At 55.0% G+C, this 10,451-nt stretch overlaps 3 long non-coding RNA genes across 3 annotated transcripts in view; 2 read left to right on the top strand and 1 right to left on the bottom strand.

The window, feature by feature from the left end:
* LOC113975277 lies at positions 1-1,695 on the bottom strand. Its single transcript, XR_003536804.1, has 2 exons — positions 1,429-1,695; positions 1-221 (listed from the first exon to the last, which is right to left on the bottom strand). It is a non-coding gene; the product is annotated as an uncharacterized LOC113975277 (long non-coding RNA).
* Positions 1,696-2,712: 1,017 nt separating this feature from the next.
* LOC113975276 lies at positions 2,713-8,486 on the top strand. The gene is made up of 3 exons (XR_003536803.1): positions 2,713-2,856; positions 5,189-5,290; positions 8,416-8,486. It is a non-coding gene; the product is annotated as an uncharacterized LOC113975276 (long non-coding RNA).
* Positions 8,487-8,595: 109 nt separating this feature from the next.
* LOC113975273 overlaps positions 8,596-10,451 on the top strand; it is a 23,375-nt gene continuing 21,519 nt past the window's right edge. Inside the window, exon 1 of the long non-coding RNA XR_003536800.1 lies at positions 8,596-8,734. This is a non-coding gene — a long non-coding RNA (uncharacterized LOC113975273). The remainder of the gene's footprint in view (positions 8,735-10,451) is intronic.

Raw genomic sequence — 10,451 nt, 5'->3', positions numbered from 1 at the left:
TCCCAGCAGAAGACAAAGGTCCTCACTTTCTTTAATTGTTGCTTCGGGATAAGGAGGGGAAAAATAATAATCCACTTTTTTTTTTTTTTTTTTTTTTTTGCCTAAGCTGGTGGGCGAAGCCGCCGTCCTCGCTGGCGGGTGGGGAAGTGATGCCAGAGGGTCTCGGAGCTGGAGTGAGGATTTCTGCGGGGAAAACGCTTCATCTCGTTGGTCGTCGGTAGCTGTGAATTTGCCAAGAGAGAGGAAACCGAAAAGGAATTTTAATTCTTTTCATTTCCTTTCTAAACAGTGTTCTCTGCATTTCGAAACTCACGGGAGGTTTGCAGGAACAGGCGGCTGAATTCCTCAAATATAAATAATAACCAAATCAAACTATAGAATGGGACGGACGGAGATGCTCGGGGGGACAGACGGTCCCTCTGCCCGGGGCCGCGGCTGGTCCCGGTTCCGGCCATTCGGAATAAAAAAAAAATGGGAAAAAATTTATTATTATAAAAATAAATCCTGGTGACTCGGGAATTAAAGGGGGATAGGGTAGAGGAACGGAGAGAGCAGCGACCCAGACGGGGCTGGGAAAAGCGGCTTAGCTGCCGAGGTGCGAATGCAACTGCTGAAAAGAGCTTTCCCCAAATAAAATAAAATAAAAATAAATTCAAAAAACTGGAAAGAAAGAAGGAAAAAGATCCACGCAATTAACTCTGTCCCCACGGCTGTTGCGCTTGCAAGCAGGAACAACCCGGGCTCGGGCACACGGAGCCGGCCAGGCTTGCGGGGATGCTGAGGTGTCTCCGGGGCTGGGCTGCTGCCACCCCCATGCCCCCCAGAGCCCTTGGGGATGTTTTGTTCACTTTGACTAATTTTTCTATATTTTTAATATTTAAACCAAGCCGCAAAACACGCTTAGCATAAGGAATCGTTTCCTGATTTCAGTTCTCTCTCGTTATTTGGGGGTTTGGGCGGCGGCTGAAAGAGAGAAAATGTTATTTATTTGCGGGAAAAATTTAAAATAATCCAGAGCAGGGTAGAATATTGGAGCCCAGCTTGAAACGGGCATTATTCTTCTTTAATACGCCGTGATTAGGGTTTGTGGAAGGAGGAAAACAAAGTCAATTCCCCAATCGAGGGGGGAAGCCGGGCGGAACTTCATAAGGCACCACTGAGGGAGACGCTGCGATGCCCCCACCCCGAGCCACACCGCGGAAAAAACCCGCTCCCTGCGCTGCTCCTGCCATGATCCCCCAGCTTTAATCAGCATTCAGGAAATGCCAGGGAGACTTTGCCCCTAATCTGTGCTTATTAAGCAAAAAACCCAACGATGCTTATAAAATCGCAGGTAACAAGGAAACCCGCTATCGAGTGCGTGCGCCGGGCATCGCCGTTTGATGGTGGGTTTTTTTTATTAATAAAATGCAAGAAGGCAGGAATTACCTTTAAAACACTCCTTCGGACCGGGGCTGGAGCCGTCCGGCCCCTGCCCCGGCCCCCCGCGTGTCCCCGAAGTACCAGGTTATTCCCGATATATGCTGCGGGCACCGCGCGGTTTTTGGGGGCTCCTCGGCCGGCGGAGGGACCCCCCCGCACCCCGGCCAGGCCGTGCTGCTCGCTCGGAGTTTGTTTCAAAGGGAGAAAAATTTTATTTGATTTAAGGAGCGAATTCGGAGCAGCCACGCGGGCCCCGGGCGTGCGTGTCTGCGCCCCCCCACCACTCCCGAGCTCTTTGTGCCCCCGCGGCCTCGCCGTTTCCTTTTAAAACCCGCCAAATACCCCCAAATAACCTTTTCCCCTCCTTGTCCCCGTTCCCCCGCAAGCATCACCCCAATCCCCACCCAAACCCTGCTGCGGTTCTCTCGCCCCCCGCGCCTCCGTGGCTGCGGAGGAGAGAGGTTGCCATATTTGCATATATGGTAATGAGCTCCTAATTGCCAGGCTTGCTGCACTTTGCTGATCGATTTCGAGCAATCCAGAGGTTAAGGAAGCTTGGAAATAGTGCGGCTCCCCCCTTCCCCCCAGCCCCCCCCCGAACCCCCCCGCGCGATGGAGCTGGCCCCGCATTTGCATCCCAACTTTTTTTGACTCTCACACGTACACTTTACGTATCGGCTACGTGGAGGCTCCTCGGCCGCTCCTATATATCCTTACGCCGGGCACGGCCCCCGCTCCTCCGGCGGCGGCTCCGGGCTCGGGGCCACCATGAAGACCCGCGGGCCGCGGGGCCCGGGGGCGAGTCGGGCCGGGGGCGGGCAGGTGAGGGCAGGACAGGTGAGGACAGGGCAGAACGGGCAGGCAAAGAGAGCAGGGGAGGGAAGGCAGGATAGGCAGGCAGGGAGAGCAGGAAGGGAGGGCAGGTGGGCAGACGGAGCAATGCAGACAGGTAGGCGAGGAGGGCAGTGCAGGCGGGGGGGCAGGTAGGCAGGCAAGGAGGGAAGGCAAGGAGGGCAGTGCAGGCAGGGGGGCAGGTGCAGACAGGGTAACGCAGGGAGGACAAGCAGTGCAGGCTGAAGAGCAGGGCAGAGAGGGCAGCGCAGAAAGGACCCATTGCCCATACGGGAGCATCCCCCGCCGACAGACGCCCCGAGCCGGGTGAAGAAGTAGGGGGAACCCGGGAGAAAGAAAGAGGAGCGGCCGGGCCGGACTCTGCCGACCGACCGTCGCCCACCCACCCCCGCCCCGTGCTCGCGGCCGGGCCGGGGCGCGGAGCCCCCGTGAAGCCCCCGCAGCCCCCCGCAGCCTCCCGCGCCGCGCGGGGCCGGCCCCGCAGCCGGACAAACAATGTGAGACTTGGCGGAACAAAAGCGGCGGGGCTTGGGTTGCTGAACACGTCTGAGGCCAGACGAGCCGCGCGATTTATTGGACTCGGTAAGAAAACCATAATAAAAAAAAAAATAAGGGGGGCACGGGGGGGCGGGGGGCGGACGGGGGGGAGGGAGGACTCTCAAAGCGTCTTTATTATGGGCTGGGGGCGGCAGAGCTGCGGGGCCGGGTGGAGGATACCCCGGGAGCGGGTCCAGCTCCTGCTTGGGGCTTGGGGGCGCGGGTACACCCAAGGCCGGCTGCGGGGTGGGAGTTTCTTCCAAAGCCCCGGGGGCAGGGGGAGCTTCCCTCCCTCTTCCTCTCCCCTCTCCCTCTCCCCCCCGCGGCACCCCGGCATCTGAGCTAAGAAAGTTTGGGGATGGCCGAGCGCGGTCTCCCGAACCGCCGCGATTTTCTCTCGGTCCGCGGATGACCCAGACCCACTCCGGGTGAGGGAGGGTTTCACTTCTTCCACCTTCTCCCGGCTCGAGGACCCAGTTTTGGGGACCGGATGCTCCGCTGCAATCCCCCTCTCCACCCTTGGACAGGGAATGGGAGAGGCCTGGCAGGACACGACCATTCCCAGTCCTCGTCCCCCATCCACGCGCGCCCGTGGGCTCGTTGTTGCCCTCCACGCCGGGCCACGGGGCTTTGCGCTTTGCTGGAGGGGATGCTCGCGGGGCGTGGGCGTGGAGCGACCCTTGCGCCCGCGGGAGGGAGAGGAGAGGCACCCCAAATCCTCGCTCCTGCAAGTGGTTTCCCTGCGGGAGAGGCCGAGGGGGCCGAGAGGGGCCGGGCCGGGTCGCAGCGCGGAGCGTGGGCGGCGTCGCGTGGGGACACGCACACGGGTGACCCGGGAAGTGGAGGGCCCTGTCACCCCCATCCCGGAGTAAGATTTTGGGAGGGGAGGGAGTGGGATACGCAGAGCCGAGTGTTCCCTGGATGCGCACCCCGTTATGGAATAAGCAAATCGCAGTAGATGGGGCTGGGAGTGAATTAAACCCGCGTGGAAACAGAGCCGGTGCGGAGGTTCCACGCCTCCTCCGTGCGCGGCAGAGCGCAGCCGGGTGCGGAGCGGAGAGGACACGATCCCTCCCCCGCCTCGCAAACTTCTCCTCGCGTGGCATTTCTTAAATTTCTCCCCCCACCCCAATCAGGTTCGACCCGCTCCATCACTCGCCAACCCCCCCACCGTAAATAACCGGCCGTGGGGCGGCCCCGCCGAGGCTCCCCCTCATCAGGCTGCAAAGGGCACCCAAATTAAGTGGTTTTAGGGTTTTTTTTAGCAGTTATTGGAGCCAGACGTGATGCCCCGGCCGAAATCCTCCTCTCGGTTGCAGCGGGCCCGGGCGCCCGGTGCTGCCGCCGATGGAAAATCCCTTGCTGTTTTTTTTATTTTCTGCTAAGGAAGCTTTAATTTCTATTTTAATTTGTATTTTTTTTTAACTTGTATTTTAGTTCTTATTTTCCTTTTCTTTTTTCTTTCTTTTTTTTTTTTTTGTGTGTGTGTCTTTAAAATCCTCATCCTTGCAGTCTGTCCTTGAGTCTCCCCTCTGCGCGGGGAAGGAGAAGAAGCTGCGCTCAAAGAGTGCGCGGGGAAAAATCAAACCGAGCTTATTTTGGGTTATTTTTCGGTTCGTGCGCGGGTTTCCTGCTCTGCAGAAAACCACTTGGTACCCACCGGGTCAGGCTCTGCCCAGCTCGGCTCCGTTTTCAGTCCCCGAAAATTAAGTTTTTATTTATGCACTGGTGTGCGTGGAAATTTTAGGGCTGGAAATCCTCAAATTTGTCGTTATTGGGGCGATCCCGCGATCGCGGCGGCTCCTTCTGTTTCCCGGCGATTTTGATTTTTTTTTTTCCGGGAAAACAGCAAACGGAGCAGGTTTTTATTTGCCAAGAGACTCAAAATACACCCGAGCATCTTCTCTAATCGCTCGTGTCCTTCCCTAAATCCTCCCAGATAGGGATGACTCTAACGCGATGTTATTATTAAATAAAATTAGAACTAAAACTGCACTGTCATCGGGGTAATCCCAGGGAGAATCCAAGTTTGAAAGCGAAATCCGTGTCTTTGCAGCCTTTCTCAGGATAAATCGCAAAATTCGTCGTGTTTTTTCTTTTGGCGGGTTAAAAAAATAATTATAATTTCTGGAGGAGCCTGAAATAGAAATTTGGATTTTTTTTTTTTAATGTGGATTTAATAAAAAGGAGAATAAAAAGAGGGAAGGCGTGTGGTTGCGTCTCTAAAATCCCATCTCAGCGAGGGTGGGGAATGGTTAAAGCCGGCCCCGTCGGGACCCCGCAGAGCTGCTCCGCCGACACCCACGTGTGGGGGCTGCGGGGACACCCCCAGCGCTGCCGGCTCTTTAACCGACCCTTTCTGTGTCTTCTCTTCCAGGAGAGCCCTGGCTCCGGGTCCAGTGGCTGCTTCCCCCCCGGCCGGCCCCAGCCCCGCTCTGCCCACGGGGGAGAAGCCGCTCGCGTGGGGAGCGCGGCTCAGGTGGGTGACGGGGAAACAAGGAGGGAGAAATCCCGAGGACCGCCAGCCCCGGGGCCCGAGCAGCTCCGGGAGGGCGTGGGAAGGGCCCTTTGCCTAAAAGAAATTGGGGGCTGCGATTCGGTTGGGGGTCGCAGGTGGGGGGATCCCCTGATGCCTCCAAAAGGTGCTGCATCCAACCCCACCCTCCATCCCCTGTGAGCACCCACAGAGTCTTCCCGAAATCTACATTTTCCTCCCCAACCAAGTCTGGAAGCAGACGAAGGGAAAGGGGAAAGGCGCTACACCCCACACCCCAAACCCTCCTGTGCAGACGGGGGCCCACAGAGAAGCCAGGCTGGAGCCACGGGAGGGGCTGTCGGCGGAGCAGCGACAGTCCTGGGGGGCAGAGCCCCAGCCCCGGGAAATGGGGCCAGAATGGTTTGGGCTGTCCATAACGCTGAGCTCTTGGGACCACCCCCCCGGGCAAGTTTGGGAACCCCCAGGGCTGAGAAGGTTCTCTGCTGCCTCGATGCCTCACAGGACCCTCCCTGGGGTTGTTTCCACATCCCCTGGGCCCCTTTCCCCACTCCTAGGCAGAGCTGTAAGTGCTGGGCCTGATGGGAGCCAGACCAGTGGGCTCCCATTTTCCCAGTGGGGGCAACTGGGAGAGAGGACCCTGACAGGGTGGGCACACCACCAGCTGCACTGATGGTGACAGTGGGAGAATCTGGCTCCAGGAAGGAAACAAAAGCCGTGAGTAACTTCCCACTCTAAACTCACAGACCCAAACCCAGCTGGCTTTATGCTAGCAAAAAAAATTCCAAGGTGAAGAGGAATTTTAAGAGAAAATGCGGGGGGAAAATAAAACCACCAACCCCCAAGCTCCATTTTTGTTCACGGAAAAATCATGGCTTTATTTTTGGTGGGATCTGTATTATAGCAGGAAAATCAAAGGGTGGTTAGTGGCCTGTGGGGTTAAAACTACAAAAATAAAATAGCATTTGATTCCGTCTGGGAGCTGCACAGCCCGGCCGGGCCTCGGTGGCACCGGCACCACTCGGACAGCGGCAGCAGCGCAGATGAGCAGGGGTTCCCCTCCCCGAGAAAGGAGAGCCCGGGGGGCTGAGCCTGGGGGGCAGAGAGGAGGAGAGCTGCAGAGGTGGGTGGTGGGATGATGGTCATGGCTGGTGGTGGGGATACAGTGTTGGGGGTGGGTGGTGGCAATGGGTGGTGGCCAGCGGTGGTGATGAGGGTGATGGTGATGAGGATGGTGGTGGTGAAGGTGCCACGGGATGGACATGAGGATGACGGTGGTGATGATGGTGCTGAGGGTGGTGAACGGGATGGTGATGAAGACGATGGTGCTGAGGGTGGTAAATGAGACGGTGGTGAGGGTAATGGTGGTGATAATGGTGCTGAGGGCGGTACACGCGATGATGATGAGGGTGATGGTGATGAGGGTGATGGTGAAGGCGGGTGATGGTGCCGGTGATGGCGATGGCGATGGTGGTTCCGAGGTGGGTGATGGCGATGGTGGAGACGGTGATGGTGATGGACGGCGGCGATGGTGGGGGGCGATGATGGGGAAGGGTGATGGGGGTGCCAGAGACGGGGGTGAGAGGGACTAGGGTGACAGAGGAGGGGGGGGGGGTGACGGGCGGCGGCGACGCGCGTGTGCGCGCGGCTCGCGGCCCCTCCCAAACCCATTGATGAACCGATGGGCGCTGCAGAGGGGTGGGAGTCGGGGCGGGTGACGTCAGGAGGGGCCGAGCCAATGGGCTCGCCCGGAGAGGGCCGGGAGTGGGAAAGCATGAATGAAAAGTGCCGCGCGCCGCTCCCCCCGGCGCAGAGGCTGCGGGCAGCGGGGCGGGCAGCAGGTACGAGCCGAGCCCAGCCTCGCTGAGCCCAGCCGAGCCTCGCTGAGCCCTGCCGAGCCCTGCCGAGCCCAGCCGAGCCGCCGGCAGGGCCCCCGAGCTGCCGGCAGGGCCCCGGCCCCGCGCTGCCGGCGCTCCGCTTCGCGGGAGGAGGCGGGGGCGGAGGAGCCGCGGCATCTCGGCGGAGCGAGGGCTCCGCGTCTTCCCCGCAGCGCGCGGAGGCTGCAGGTGAAGGAGGGACGGGAGCGGAGCAGGTCGCTCGGCGAGGGGAGGGATGCGGGCGGAGGCGGGCGGCCGGGACTGCGGGGTGCCGCGGGGAAGGGGAGGGATGAGGGTTCCTCCCCTGGAGAACGGAGGGATGCGGGATGCCCTGGAGAGGAGGAGCGGTGCGGGGATGCGCGTTCCTTCCCGGAGGAAGGAAGGGTGGAGGGACGCGGGTCACTCCGGAGAAGGAGGAGGGTTCTCCCCCACCCCCGGAGAAAGGAGGGATGGAGGGATGCAGAGCCCACGAAGGAAGGATGGAGGGATGCGTGTTCTCCGCGAAAGAAGAAAGGACGGAGGGATACGGGGAGAGGAAGGCGAGGGATGCGGGTCCACACCAGGGGAAAGCTCCGGTTCCCCCCGAACGAACGGAGGGATGCGGGTCCAGGTCCCCGTGCAGAGCCGGGGTCCTGAGCCGCGAGCACGAGTCTCTCCCTTCCTTCTTTCCTCCTTTCATCATTTCCTCTGTGTTTTCTGTGTTTATTCATCGCTTCTGTTCCCCCAGATCTTGGCTGAATCCAAAGCATCACAAGTTATTATTTATATTAACCGGCAGGTTTTTCTCGCAGTCATTTTGTTTAGAGAGCGTTAAACGCATTTCTGGGTGGGGAAATGTCCTTTTGGTCTTCTATGCATATTTTAAGTTGCGGGCGCAAATTATATTTGCTTTGATTATTACCAGTTTGAATGCATTAATTTGATAGTTATTAAAAATAATGTGGGCTTAATTCTCGGCACCTGCAGAATATCATTTGGTTTGCAAATGAAACAAATTGAAACTCGGCAGAAAATAGGCAGCTCCTGCGTAGTGATCCTGTAATTCTGCTCCAAATTGTGTTTCCGAGGGGCCTGATCCTGCCTGTCCCAGTGATGCTCAGGACTCTGTGCCCTGGGCTGGCTGGGCTGAGGGAACAGTGCCAGGGCTGTAGCTGTGTGCACATATTATGGATCTGGCTGCTAATATTTGCATCTCTTTTTATTCGTTTTCCTCCCTCGTTCATTCCTTAAAAGCCACGTGCCCCCGAACCCCTGGAGAAGAGGAGGTTGGCTTTTTCCTGCTGATGCTGTAGACTCCAGGGGTTGGTTGTTATCTTTGGTTATCTAGCTGTATGAGTGGTGTCGATTCTTCATAAAGCTAGATAACCGAAAGTAAAAATAACCCCATTACACGCCTGAGGAGGATGTGGAGAAGAAAGGAAATTCATCAAAAGGAAGAGGAGGAAAAGAAAAAATGAAAAGAGGAAAAAAAAAAAAAGGAAGAGAAAGGAAATGAGAGGCAGAAAAAAATGGGGAAAAAGACAACTTTCAGAGTCTGGAATTAAAACCCGAGGTAGGATTTTTTTATTTTATTTTTTTTTAAGAACTCATTTTCCTCTTGTGATTTTAAGAGTTTAGTAATTCTGGGCATGGGGAGAAACCGTCTGTGTTGAGAAAGACAAGGATGTTGCCGCTCTCTCCTCGGCCGTTAACTGTAATTGAATTAACAAAGTAAAACTTCCAATCAGATTATGAATTAGTTAAGTCCAGGACCCAGACTACAGATCAAGGATGAACTTTCATTGCATAACCAGTCGTAGAGCATCAGAGAATCCATAAATCAATACAGATTACTGTGTTGGATTATCTGTTTAATAAAGCAGCAACAGAGCAATGTTTATTAATGGTTGTTTTGCAAATACGAGTACTGGATTTTTTTCCTTTTTTTTTCCTTCCCTCCCCCACTCTTCCCTATCTGTTATACATTTAATTTTCTTCCCTGACAGCTATAACTTGATATCAGGATTAGAAAGAAGGATATGGTGATTTGGAAAATGGTTTCTTGCAGTTTTCTTTGTTTTTCTTCCCTAGTATCTCTATCCAAACACTTTCTTTCTTCTTTTAACCCTTTGTCTATGAACATTTCTTTGCATAGACTCAAGATTCCAAGACTGGGGATTCACAAAATATATAGATATATATAACTTGTGTATGGAACCGTGTGAGACTATTTGGGAAACTTGATTTTGCTTAATTTATCTTCTCTGCAAATCCATGCTGGTTCTTACCCCTCTTTACTGGATTATGTGTCAACCTCTTCCTTGTGGAAACTGAGATTTTTTTTTTACCTGCTCTACTGTAGAAGGGAATTTTGGATCAAAGAGGTGAACTGGGTGCTTCCCACTCATTTTTAATAGTGAGAGTGGTTGCCTTAGATGCTCCCTTCAAAATACAGCAAAATATCTGCAAAGGTGTCTTGGTGTTGCTTAGAAGAACACAAAGATCTCATGGTGGATTAAGAAAAAATAATCTCAGAACGGTGATTCCAAGGAGAGGAAAAAAAAAAAGAAGGTCTTAATAATAATAAAGAGCTAATGCGGGTGACGGCACCTGAACTAATTTTGGAAAGGAGCAATTATAGCTTTGTGACTTTATGAAAACCCTCTTGTAAGAGATGTAGAAATGAGCTGACTTTTGACCCGTGCTGGACCCGCTCGTTTTGCTCACGTGCTCATCAGGATCTTTAAAAAAAAGAGAAGGGCAGAAGAAACTGTCCCTTGGCACCTCATCCAGGGCAGGGCTGTAGTGCTGCGTTGACACGAAAGATTTATCCTGCTCATACGATTGCTTGAAATTAATAAACAAGGTATTTTTTCCCCCTCACCCATGGCCCTGTAATTCAGAATAATTTAGTGCCTGTGTTAACTGGAAGTTCATCTTCTTGGGGAAAGCTTAGGGAAAACCTCCTCTCTGTCTTCCCACTGAGGTTCACCTGGGTGCTGCTATTGTTCCTGGTGCTGTTCCCGCAGCCCACGTCGGTGGTGGCAAGGGAAGTTTTTACAGGCTCTTATATGATTCCCTCTTCCTTGTTGCCTTCTTCCTTCTCCTCCCTGGGGCGAGTGAAGTGCTGCTCTCCTGGCCAGGTGGCTCATCCCCAGTCAAAGGGGGACATTGCAGAGGAGAGGGCAAGAGGGAGCCAGCTCCAGAAATCATTTGAGCTTTGGTCCATGGACAGGGAGAGAGCATCCTCCATGGAAGGGGAGAGAACATCCTCCATGGAAGGGGAGAGA

Source organism: Neopelma chrysocephalum, unplaced genomic scaffold (genome assembly GCF_003984885.1).
Source record: "Neopelma chrysocephalum unplaced genomic scaffold, ASM398488v2 Primary Assembly neopelma1_137, whole genome shotgun sequence".
NCBI classification, from domain to species: domain Eukaryota; kingdom Metazoa; phylum Chordata; class Aves; order Passeriformes; family Pipridae; genus Neopelma; species Neopelma chrysocephalum.
Note: the sequence above shows the minus strand (reverse complement) of the source record. Positions and strands in the feature narration are given on the sequence as shown.